Below are 13,047 nucleotides of genomic sequence, written 5' to 3' on the forward strand. Positions count from 1 at the left end.
CATGCTGTATATGTACCAAGACACAGTTTTGTTTGTTTCCAAACCTGTTCATGCCGGTTCAATTTATTATTATTATCATTTCACAATTTAATTAAATATTCGAAAGCCTAGGAACCATGAGTAAAAAATAAAGTTGCTGTTTCTATGAAAGTTGAGTTGAATTGTTGGAAAGACTCAATAAATATAAATGACAATAAAAATCATAATCAGGTGGAGGCAGACAAATGTAAACAAATTAGGAGGAAATGTAATATAAATTTAAGATTCTGCACTTAGAATATTTTTCCGTTTTAAAGTTCTCACTTCATGGTAAAGAAACAGAACCTAGACATTGCAAGTGATACATAATTTGAGTGGTTAATGGAAGGAAAACAACATTGAACTTCAAACAGTGCTCCCATACTCAAAGAAAAGATTTTAGATCCCTAAAGAGAAAAAAGCTGTGTATAAAGATCCATTGATATGTTTTAAGTTAATATAAAATACTATTTGTTGATTTTTTTTGTATGGTATGTTTTGATTCCTTTCTCTTTACCTTTTGTGTATCTACAAAAGTTTCCCTTTCATATTTATCGAGTTAACATAAAACATAGTTATATCTACTTTAAGCTGATAGCAATTTCAATCTCATACAAAAACTCTACACTTTTACTTCTTCCTCACCCCATATTTAATGTTATTGATGTCACATTTTGCATCTGTTTATATAGTGTATCCATTAACAAATTATATTAGCTATAGTCATTTAAAAAATTTTTGTCTTTAACTTTTATACTAAAGATGAGTGATTTATGAACCACCATTATAGTATTAGAATATTATGAAATTGATCGTATATTTACCTTTATCAGTGAGTTTTATACTTTCATATGTTCTCATGTTGTTACTTAGTATCCATTCATTTCAACCCGAAGATCTCCCTTTAGCATTTCTTGTAAGGTGGGTCTAGTGGTGATGAAGCCCCTCAGCTCTTGTTTATCAGTATTGCCTTTGCTCCTTAGTCAGAGATCTGTTGACTATATTTATGTGGGTCCATTTCTAGGCTCTCTGTTCTGTTCCATTAATCTGTCTTTTCTTTCACCAATACCACACTGTCTTGATTACTGTAGCTTAATAGTAAGTCTTAAGTTGAATACTATTAGTCTTCCAACTTTGTTCTTCTCCAATGTCAATTTGGATATTCTGAGTCTTTTGCCTCTCCATATATTCTCTGGAGTCAGTTTGTCAATATCCACAAAATACTTTGCTGATTTTGATTGATATTGCATTGTATCTATAGATCAAGTTGGAAAGAACTGACATCTTGACAATATTAAGTCTTCCTAATCACGAATATGTACTAGTCTTTATTTATTTAGTTTTTCTTTGATATCTTTCATATGAGTTTTATAGTTTTCCTTATCTAGATCTCTGCCAAACTGTCTCAAAACAGCACAACACATTGTACAGGACACTTGCTATTTTTCTAGCTTCTGGTGGTTCTACATCCATTCAAGGTAACTGTAATTTACATAAACTATTTCCTTGGCTATTATTATTGATTGAGAAAGAAAACAACCTACTAATTAATATTTTTAGGGAGCATATTGTTAGACTAGAAGATTGAGACTCTGTTTTTTAAACCAAGAAAATATCATTATTTTAAAGTGTATTATTTCTCCAGAGACAGCTATAAGAATATGCTGTGGTTAGTAACGTTGTCTCTAAAAAGAGATATTCAGAATCAGGATTCTGAATTCTTGATCATCTTCTTCCCATGGTCTCCGGCACCCCAGCTATATAGAAGTTCCTCCAGGAAGGGGCACATCTTTTATTACTAGCTGGTACTTTCTCCCAAATCTCTAGCAGTCAGGGTTCTCCAAAGAAACAGAACCAAGAAGATGAGTATACACCTAGAGAAAGATTTATTTTAAGTAATTGGATCATGTAATTATGGAAGTTGGTAAGTCCAAGATCTGCAGGGTAGGCTATCAGGCCAAAGACTCAGAAAAAACTGATGCTGTGGCTCAATGCCAAAGGCCAAAGGCCAAATGCCATTTGCTGACAGAATTCCTTCTTGCTAAGGGAAAGTCAATCTTTTGTTCTATTCAGACTATTAACTGATTGGAGAAGCCTACTCACATTATGGAGGACAATTCGCTTTAATCGAAATCCACCAATTTAAATGTTAATTTCTCTTTTTAAAAAGTTTTTAGAAAGAGAAAATCTTAGTATATAAATCCCTGCTAATTCAGGATAAATTGCTAAAGTGGAATAATTGAGTAAAAATGCCTATCTATTTAAAGAATTGTGTCATTTAACACTTGGCAAACAGACAATATACAGTATGAAAGTTCCTATTATGCTTAGAGGGAGATAAAGAATAATTTAATTTGAAGATGGAGCCTCTTCATTTAAAATAAAGTTTGGTAAACTCAGAAAGGGGAATAACAGTAGTTAATATAAGAGAAGAGTGATCTTCAGAAGTGTAGGAAATGACTTCTTGACCAGATTAAAATTTTCCCTATTCAAATAAGATAAGTAAATTCTGTGTGACAGAATTTTTTGTTTATTTGTTAAAATTGCCTGGAGGCTAGTACAATTGTCTGGAAGAAAAAAAAAAAAGAGAGAGAGAGAGAGAGAATTAAAGAAGCCACTCAAAATGTTCGTTATTGACTCAGTAACACAATTCTCCAGGAAGGTATCTTTGTGTTTACTATCCATGGTTGTGCTGCAAAACTTCAAAAACTCAATATGTTCTATCAGATCTTTGAAGAATAACTTAATACTAGAACCTTCTAAAAATTGTCCTGAAATGGTTATTTAACATTTCTTCTGCTTTTGAAAGTTGCTTTGACTAGAAACATTTCTGCCTAAAATCCATTAAAATTTTATCATTCTGCAAAAAAAAAAAAAGGAAAGAAAGAATAAAAAATAAATGATAATCTCATCTAAAAACATCTTCACAGAAACATCAGAATAATGTTTGACCACATACCTAGGCACCATGACCCAGCCAATTAGACACATAAAGTTAACCAACACACCTGGCACACTTCCTTGGTCCTTATTACTTTGGCAGAGTTAGACACAGGCGGAATCCAAGGTCCACTTGGCTTTCCAGTAAGCAAGCAATAAATACAGAGATCCAAAGGATGTTTTTCTGAAAAGATCTTAAGAGATCTGAGATCAGAGAAGCTAGAGAAATATGACTGAAAGTGTTGTTTGGGTCTTCTTTCATTTTAACCACCACCTCTATTTCATGGGTCCCATTTTATGTTCCTTGAAGAATCCACTTGAGAACCTCATCTTGGGAGTAGAGTGAGATCTAGATCGATTGGAGGTCCTCTGGGAAGTGACAGTGTGCTTGAATCAGAGGCACACATCTGACTACAAATCTCAATAAGAGGAACTTACAAAGCAGTGTTGGTCTAGCCAGGGCGCTGGCTATAAAGAGGTGCACAGTCTGTAGATGATTTTAAAAGTCATAAAACTGATTAAATATTGGTCTGCTTTTTATTATCACCATATGCTGGTAATTCTAAACATGGTCAGTGATGTAATAATAACTTTGCCCACTCCCCGCCCCCCCCAAAAAACACTCTTACAACCCATCACTTTGGCCACCACTATGACAGAGGTTTTTAGAGCATCTGTAAATATGTTCTAAAAACAGTATCTTTATGTGAACCCCAACATGTGCAGATGGGAAATTCTCTTCATTCACAGCATTTGATTCCCACCCATGAATTCCTATACCTTATGGCAGAGGAAGGAGGGTGCAACCAGGGATGAGGACAGTGGAAAGAGACCCTGATTCACTTTTCTAAAAGTGAACTAAAGCTCCAGGAAAATAATAAAGGCAAGGAGAACTGAATGCACAGTATGAAGTTAACTTTTTGTTTCATTTACTGAAACACCTAAATGCGTTCATTTAAGTATGAATGTAATTGTAATTTGTATCAGATATGAATCAGTCTACAAAATCAGGTGCTCATTTACATATTTGTGGACAAAAAAAGGGGCCATATACTAAACCTGACAAGTTCAGGAGAGGCCTGTATGGTGGGCCTTACAAATCCAGGGACTGAAAGTAGCCACACTGTGGTCTGAATGTAAAAATTTTTAACTAAAAGCAAATTATGGTGGGTAGTCACATCCTAGGCCTTTAGCTTTCTTGACAAAAGTCAATCATTTTTTATTTACTTTTAATTTTAATTTTATTTTTTATTAAACTTATCAAGGTGACATTGGGTAATAAAATTATGTGTTTCAAGATACAGTTCAATAATATATCATTTATATATTGCATTGTGTGTTTGCCACCCAAAATCCAATCTTCTGTCACCATATATTTGACCCCCTTTACCCATAGGTACCCCTCTTCCCCCTTTTTCTCTGGTAACCACTAAACCGGTGTCTGTATCTGAGTTTTTGTTTGTCTTGTTCTTTGTTGCTTTCAGTTTTACATCCCACGTATGAGTGAAATCACATGGCTCTTGGCTTTTTCTCTCTCACTTATCTCAAGATACACCATCACACCTGTTAGAATAACTATTATCAACACGACAAATAAAAACAAGTATTGGAGAGATTGTGGGGAAAAAAGAACCCTCATACACTGCTGGTAGGACTGCAAATTGGTACAGCCACTATGGAAAACAGTATGGAGTGTCCTCAAAAAATTAAGAATAGAATTACCATGTAACTCAGGAATCCCTCTTCTGGGTACCTACCCAAAAAATTTGAAAACATTCATCCATAAAGATATATGCACCTCAATGTTCATCACAGCATTATTCGAAATGGCCAAGACATGGAAACAATCAAGTGTCCTTCAATAGATGACTGGATAAAGAAGCTGTGGTATATATATCCAATGGAATATTACTCAGCCATAAGAAAGATGAAATATTGCCATTTGTGACAACATGGATGGCTCTTGTGAGTATCATGCTAAGCGAAATAAGTCAGAAAAAGTTGAGAACCATATGATTTCACTCATATGTGAGATATAAAACTGAAAGCAACAAATGAACAGGACAAAGGTCAGTCTTTATTTTTGAAATCATCCATTGTCTTTGTGCATCTCAGGTAACATGCCTTTGAAATGTCAAAGTAATTCTCTTTTCCAGACCCCCTCAGAGGCACAACCACTGGCACCAGAGCACAAGACCACAAAACATCTCATTGTTGACTTGTTCTCTGAATACCATCTCTATGTGCTGTAGATGTTAACTATCCTGTACCCGCCAATGTGAAAGAAGTATGTGACTTTTCTTTTTGCTTTTTATCCAATCTCAGAGATTTCCCTACTTTGCTTTCTCCTGCTTCCCTAATACACCAACAAAAAATTTCATGTAACCTTCCTTACATCTTCTTCTTGATTCTAATGTATAAAATAAGCGGCAAAACTGCCATTCTCTGAAACATTTTCTCAATTCATTGAGATTTTGCTTCCCAAATTGTCATCAATTTGGCTCAAATAAATTCTTCTAAGGCTTTTTCTTAGGCTGAACCTTCTTTCATCAACATATTAAAAAATGTTGTGATACTTACCATGTGCTGGGCACTATTCTATTCTGGAGGCTAGGATTCTAACAGTGAACAATATAGAGAAGTATGAAATGCAGGCACTCCTACTTCTTTAACTTTTGAACCCTATTAAATCAAACATAAACATTCTTATCTAGCAGAGATGTCAATTTCCACTGGCAGAATAGTGTAAACCTATTCTAAGAAATAAAACGTTTTCCTTTATTGTTTAATAACTACTGAAGATTCTTCCCTGGAAACATCAAGTTTCATTACCATGCAGAGCAGGGTTCAGTTCTGTTTTCATCCACCTGGGGGCCTATCAGAAAAAGAGGGGGAACCACAGCATCTTTCAACAACTGCTTCCTTGGTAAAACCAAGAGGGAATTTAGTTTTGCTATTCTTATAAAGACTCAGATTATTTTTCTTTCAATATTTCATGGGAGTAGGGGGCACAGGGAAAATGGTTGCAAGGGATGAAAGGTGGTGGTGAATTCTTCCAGTTACACATACAGATACACACGATTTGCACTGAGGGTAAAAAAAAAGGAACAAAGAATGTTCCTGGTATAATAGGCACTTGGCCCAGTCATAGTAATTGATACTTAACATTAGAAGGCCATCTGTCACTTAAAAGTTTCATTATTGGTAATTTTATCTGATGAAGTATTCTCATTATGACATACAGAGAATGGAATGTACTTTAATCCAGCATTTAAATTTAGTTTTTGATTTTTTTCTCCAAAATGTCTGGAAGACTTTCTCTTAGCTTGATTCAATTGAGACGTCAAGAGATACAGTTTTGAATTGCTCCAAAGGAAAAACAGATGCAAAATAAGAAAATTATTTGAGCTATTGATGCCTATTATCTGAACCACGCAAAGATAATCTCTGTGCAGTTCAGTGCTTCCTTTCCCCAGGACAGAAGAGCTCTGAAGAAAGGAGCACTTATGATTAAAAATGACATGGGTTGGGACACTCAGAAAGGCTTCTCTCCAAATTCTGCCTCATTATGATACTTTCAAATTGTGAAATAATTTGAAATAGATAATTCCAGACAATGCAGGATCCAAATGTGAGTGCTATGCTATACTCAATAATATTTTTAGTATTCCATTCTGTCAAATGCCTTTGAGTGATTTAAGTTACTCTATTGTTAGCACTAAAGATTACCTGAGGCACAGATCAAATTCAAACCCATTAAAGAAGAAAAGAGGAGAATGAAGAGAAGCCTGTGCCCCTATTTGTCAGGGACATTCTAAATGCTAGAGGCACAATGATACCCATGTTTACATATAAAAATCAATGCAAATGACCATTTAACTTAGTAGGCAACAAAACATGCCATGATCTGATGCCTTTCCACCATATTAAAAGACCAAGAGTTTCTCTATGTTTATTTACTAAACAAATATTTTGTTGTCGATGTGAGGCATAGCCATATTCACTAAGCAGTAGAGGAAAACCAAGAAGGAGAAATTTTGTGCACATATTGTAAATACAGCTGAAGGATTTTTCAGTAAGTTTCTCTTCTGTGGCCCATTTCAAACAAAATATAATTCCTTGTGACTTCAAGATTTTAGGAAAGAGAATAAGCAGTCCAAAAATGTAAATCTATGATATCTGTGCTAGTTAATTTTATATGTCAACTTAACTGGGTCATGGGGTGCCCAGATATTAGGTCAAACATTATTCTGGATCTGTCTATAAGAGTTTTTTGGATTAATATTTAAATTGGTAGATTGAGTAAAGCAGATTGCTTTCATCCAATTGGGCTTCATCCAATCAGCTGAAGGCCTGACTAGAACAAAAAGGCTGACCTCCCCTGAATAAAATTCCTTCTGCCTGACTGCCTTTCGACTGGAACATCAGCTTTAAAAATCAGCTCTTCTGCGTCTCCAGCCTGCAATGCTTTAGACTGAAATTATACCATCAGCTCTCTTAGTTCTCCCCTTGCCAACTCATCCTGCAGATCTTGAGACTTGTTAGCTTCCATACCATGTGAGCTATTCCTTATAATAAATAAATTAACAAATGAATACACATGTACATACATAAGTAAATAAACAAATATAAATACACATACACATCCTATTGGGTCTGTTTCTCTGAGAACCCTGACTAATGCAATGCCCAAGAGTATTTTTCCCCTATCCACCTCTTTTCTTCCCTTGTCTCTGTTCTTTCCTTCCTTCCTCCAAACAAGAACACAGATATTTACAATTCTCTCCAAAATGTTTACTGAATAATTAGTTGGATTTCTGAGTGCTACTTTATCTTTTGTTAAATTTCTATATGCACTTCGGTATATTTCTGGGTTTTCTATTCTATTTAATTAGCCTAATCATAGGTCTATACTACTCCTTTTTCAAATTGATTATCTTTTAAATTATAGTACCATTTTCTTTTAATTATTAAGATTTTATGTTTTAATATAGGTGTTCCTCTCCCCCCATTATTTCTCCCTTTTTCCAACTTTATACCAGGTGTTCTTTTTAAAATTCTATTAAAAATTAAAATATAATTTGAATATAGTGACATGCAGATATTTTAAATGCAAGGCTTGATGAGTTAAAAGTTTTAAATAGCCAATGCCCATTTCAACTTCCTATATTGTATTTTAATTAACTTATTTGTTTTTTTGAGAAGCAATATCTTCATATTGTTGAAGCTTTTTGTCCAAGCATAAAGTATCTATTTTTTTCATGTGATCAGGTCACTTTTTGTGTCCTTATATGAGAAATCACAAACTGAGCATCTGTACTGTTTTCAGAGTGCAAAATATTATATTAAGCCACTAAGAATTTGGAGGTTATTTGTTATGGCAGTTAGCCTATACTGACCAATACAGTTAGATTCAAGGTTTGGTTTGTACTTTGTTATCTTATCATTCCTCTATTATATTTGGCCATAGATCCTGGTATAGTGGGTGCTATTAATATTGAAGGGTGCTATTGGTTATTGTAAGTGAATTTCTACAAAGCACCACTAGGTGTCCTCTACTTATAATTTTCACTAAGCTGCTGAAGGACAGACAAACTATTTTCCCTCTTCAGGCATCCTTTTAGCTGTGCTGGCTGAACTCGTCATAAGTTAAATCGAGATTCCACCCTCCTACCATCATTGCTAAAACACAGGCAACTATGTTGGAAAATGGGAATCGTTCATTCTTTATTTTTAAAAACGTCATTCTTAAATAGATCATTCTTCTCAAAAACAAAAGAGTAGCCTTTATCACATTATGAAGATTAACCCAGAACTGGAGACTGGCTGATAATTTATCTGAGAGTTGTTTAAGAATATATTTGAAAGAGATTAATATATACTGCATACTTCCATCATTTTCTGCCTTTCTTCTCTAGCAGTGTAAAACAGTAGAAAAACTGTTGAAACAACATCAGTCAGCCTTGAAAGAAGTAACTGTAAAGTGTGGCATCTTGGAAAGGAGTGGCTAAAGTCACATCTCTCGACTTTATGTATGTACTTGGAGGGAGGTGTTGGATCACCTTAAATTGCTATTGGTTAAACCACTCTGCTCCCACTGCCTTCAGTATCCCTATCTGAATAAGGAAAGACTAAGAAGGAAGACAATGAGTCCGGATCAGAGGTTGGCGAGGTAGAATAGACAGGAATCAATGGTGTCTGTAATGCAGGCAATGTCAGCGGGCACTGAGAAAAGGGATATGGATTTAATAGATATAGAAGAGATAAAATATATAAAAATTTGACAACCATTAAGTGTTTTAGGTGAGAGAAAGAAAAATGTCTCAAGAAACTTCAACATTTCACAGTCATGACAACTGGATATGATGATGCCTCTTCCTGAGGTAGGAAAAACTGAAGAAAGAAAAGAATTGTGGTATGAGGACAGGAGGAATATGTTTTCACTTTTTAACATGCTAATTTTGATGTATCTGGGGGCACATCCAAGTGAAAATATCAAATAGACTGAAATCATTATTAATAAGATTTTTGGTTAAAGAAGAGGGAGTAGCGGAATTTTTACTCTTCTTCACTCCCTCAAACTCCACCAAAAACAAATTAAAAAATGGAGGGAAAATAATCTATCTTCAATGAATCATCTTCCATTTTTTATCATCTTTTCTATAAAAATGTTTATATCCTTACTCTTTTACAATTAAATTTGACAACCATTAAGTGTTTTAGGTGAGAGAAAGAAAAATGTCTCAAGAAACTTCAACATTTCACAGTCATGACAACTGGATATGATGATGCCTCTTCCTGAGGTAGGAAAAACTGAAGAAAGAAAAGAATTGTGGTATGAGGACAGGAGGAATATGTTTTCACTTTTTAACATGCTAATTTTGATGTATCTGGGGGCACATCCAAGTGAAAATATCAAATAGACTGAAATCATTATTAATAAGATTTTTGGTTAAAGAAGAGGGAGTAGCGGAATTTTTTCTCTTCTTCACTCCCTCAAACTCCACCAAAAACAAATTAAAAAATGGAGGGAAAATAATCTATCTTCAATGAAACATGGAACAGGACACAACCACAAGCCACAAATTAGGAGGCATATCTGCCAAGAACTGTGAAGTCTAGACTAAGATGAGAGAAGAGAGCAAGGAGAGCCAACACTTGCCTCCTAATATCTAGACCAGTTTCTATATATATAACCTAACAATTCCTTCGATTGGTGTGTTGAGCTCCATGAGAAAGAAAGAATGTTCTTATGGAGACCCAGGACGACATCTCAGAATGCAGAGACTGTGCAGTAGAAAGACAAATCGATCGTGCTGACCCAATGTCTGTATGTGTGAGAGAGAAGAGAAGACAGGAAGGCAAGGGAAGGGAAGGGAAGGGAAGGGAAGGGAAGGGAAGGGAAGGGGAAGGGAAAGAGAGAGGAAAGAGGGAAGGGAAGGGAAGGAAAGGGAAGGGAAGGGAAAAGATTCACAATATAGTATTCTAGCCAAGGGAGACCTCTGGAGGTGAAGTAGGGAGGGGAAGCAGTTATGGCCAGACTACAACAGAGTTTGTGACTTAAAAGACTTTGCTGTTATCCTTAACCACTCCTTACCACAGCATTCATTATTTTATTTATTTACTTATGTTTAGCAAGCAGCTGGCTTCCATTTGAAGATGAGTAATAATTATGAAGAAACCAGAATGGGCTAATACATAAAAACTGTGCCCCCCCCACACACACACATACACACACTCATGCACACACAGGCAAAAGGCAGATAAAGACCAGTTTTCCCAAAAAGAATTACTTGCAGAAAGTAGATAAAGAGTAGTTTTCCACTTGATAGAGAAATATGATCTCTCTTAAGAGACAATATTAATGACATAAGATTTGTCATAGATATTTGCTGGTTCGGGCTCTCTGGAACCCACTTCCCCTTCTCTTATTAACAGTAACCCCTCTGCCTTCATATGACCAAAATGTTTTGAAAGAAAATGACCCCACTCTCATCTCTAGGGGTAAAGTTTCAGCCATAGTGATTGGTTCAGGAATGGGCCTGTGACCTAAATTGGTCAACTAAGAATGAAGCCATTATTTCTGGGCAACATTTTGGTTAGAAAAAAAAAAAAAAAAACTTTTTTATTTCCATGTGAATGAAAGAATAAAGTTCTGGAAGCTGCTGAAAGCCATCTTACTATCACAAGGGAAGCTCTTGCCTATAAATAGAGCCAACACCAAAGAAGCCGATTTGAGAAGGAGAGAGAAAGAAGGGAAGGGAAGGGAAGGGAAGGAGGGAAGGGAAGGGCAGGGCAGGGCAGAGGGGAGGGTAGGGAAGAGGGAAGGGGAGAGGAGGGGAGGGAAGGAAAAAGAAGAGGGAAGGGGAGGGGAGGGGAGGGGAGAGACTAAGTCCTGAACTGGTAGTTTTAACCCTAGGAAAACTAATTTCCTCATCTCTTCAAAGATCCAATCATCAATTTCCTCTTATTATTTAAGCCATTTGGGTGAGTTATGTATTGCCTATTTCAGAAACATTTCTAATTGAAACATGAAAGGTCAAGAAGTTATATTTAATAATAATAGATAATGTTTATTGAATACTTTGTGTGCCAGGCATACTTTTAAGTACTTTATGCAAAGTATCTTATTTAAACATCAGAGCAAGCCTATATAATAGGTACTATTATTATCTCTGCTTTCCAGATGAGATAACTGAGTGAACCATATGAGAAAAATGTTTCCAAAGTCACAGAACTAGTAACAAATTGAGCAATAATTTGAATCAACTGAATCTAACACCAATATACTATACTTAAAACAGCAGCTAGAATTTCTTCTGCAGAGATCATTTAGACAACATAAGGCGATAAAGTAAGTAGATATACATAAAGTGGAGCGTAGTAAATCATGCGAGTCTTTATTGTATTTGTTCAGTTTGCTTCTTCTTGAGAACTAATTATATGGAAGTTGGATCTCATCATCATCTTCCATTTTTTATCATCTTTTCTATAAAAATGTTTATATCCTTACTCTTTTCCAATTAATTTTGTGATATTTCTTTAAGTTTCTTCAAAGTATTTCAGTAATGTTTATTGGATTTATTAAGTTTTTGGTTGCTCTGTACTGTTTTCTGTTTATTTCTTCCTTTTCTGACTTTTTCTCTCTCATCCTTATTCACAGATGACATGATCACCCATAAAAAAAATACAAAGAAATCTGTGAAAAAGCTACTAGAATGAATAAGTCAATTTGCTAAAGTCAATGAATACAAGGTTGATACACAGAAATCAGTTGTATTTCTATATATTAACAATCAATATTTGGAAATTGAAACTTGAAAGGCAATACCATTTGTAACAGCATCAAATAATATAAAATAAAGATAAATTAAACAAAATATGATCTACAGTCATGCTACCCTGAACAAGCCCAATCCCGAGTGATCTCGGAAGCTAAGCAGGGTCGGGCCTGGTTAGTACTTGGATGGGAGACCACCTAGGAAGACCAGGTGCTATAGGTATAAAAGATAAAATAAAAAAATAAAGGATTGTAAGTTGACAAGTTCCTTGCATCTGTGAGGTCAACCAAGGGTTTCCTTGCTTAAAAAAAAAAAAAAAATAATAAAAATAAAATATGTGTAAGACTTTATACCGAAGACTACAAAGCATTGCTTAGAGAAATTAAAGAAGTCTTAAATAAATGTAGAGATATATTATATTCATTAATTAGAATATTAAATAGTGTAAAGAAGTCAGTTCTCTCTAAATTAGTCTATAGACTTAGCAGAATTCCAGTCAAAATTCCTAAAGGCTTTTTGGAGAAATTGTCTAACAAAACAGGAATATTTACATTAACTAATTTCAATATTTACTATAAAACAACAATAAGTAATACAGTGAAATTCTTACATAGTGTTATCAATTAAGCAGCAAAGCATTTAGTCCAGAAATAAAACCTCACAGATATAATAGATTTTTAATGAAAATACCAAAAAGTCAATGAGGGAAAGAATAATCTTTTCAGCAAATCATTAAGTATAATTACATATACACATACAACCGATGAATCTCAACCCTAAACTTGTACTACATATAAAAATTAATATA

The 13,047-nt window shown here is 34.7% G+C and overlaps 1 pseudogene; it reads left to right on the forward strand.

The window, feature by feature from the left end:
- The first annotated feature begins 12,342 nt into the window (after nucleotides 1–12,342).
- Nucleotides 12,343–12,461, forward strand: LOC112480427 (annotated as a pseudogene).
- Nucleotides 12,462–13,047: the final 586 nt, after the last annotated feature.

The sequence above is a fragment of the Pteropus alecto genome, unplaced genomic scaffold (genome assembly GCF_000325575.1).
Source record: "Pteropus alecto unplaced genomic scaffold, ASM32557v1 scaffold103, whole genome shotgun sequence".
Classification (NCBI taxonomy): Eukaryota; Metazoa; Chordata; class Mammalia; order Chiroptera; family Pteropodidae; genus Pteropus; species Pteropus alecto.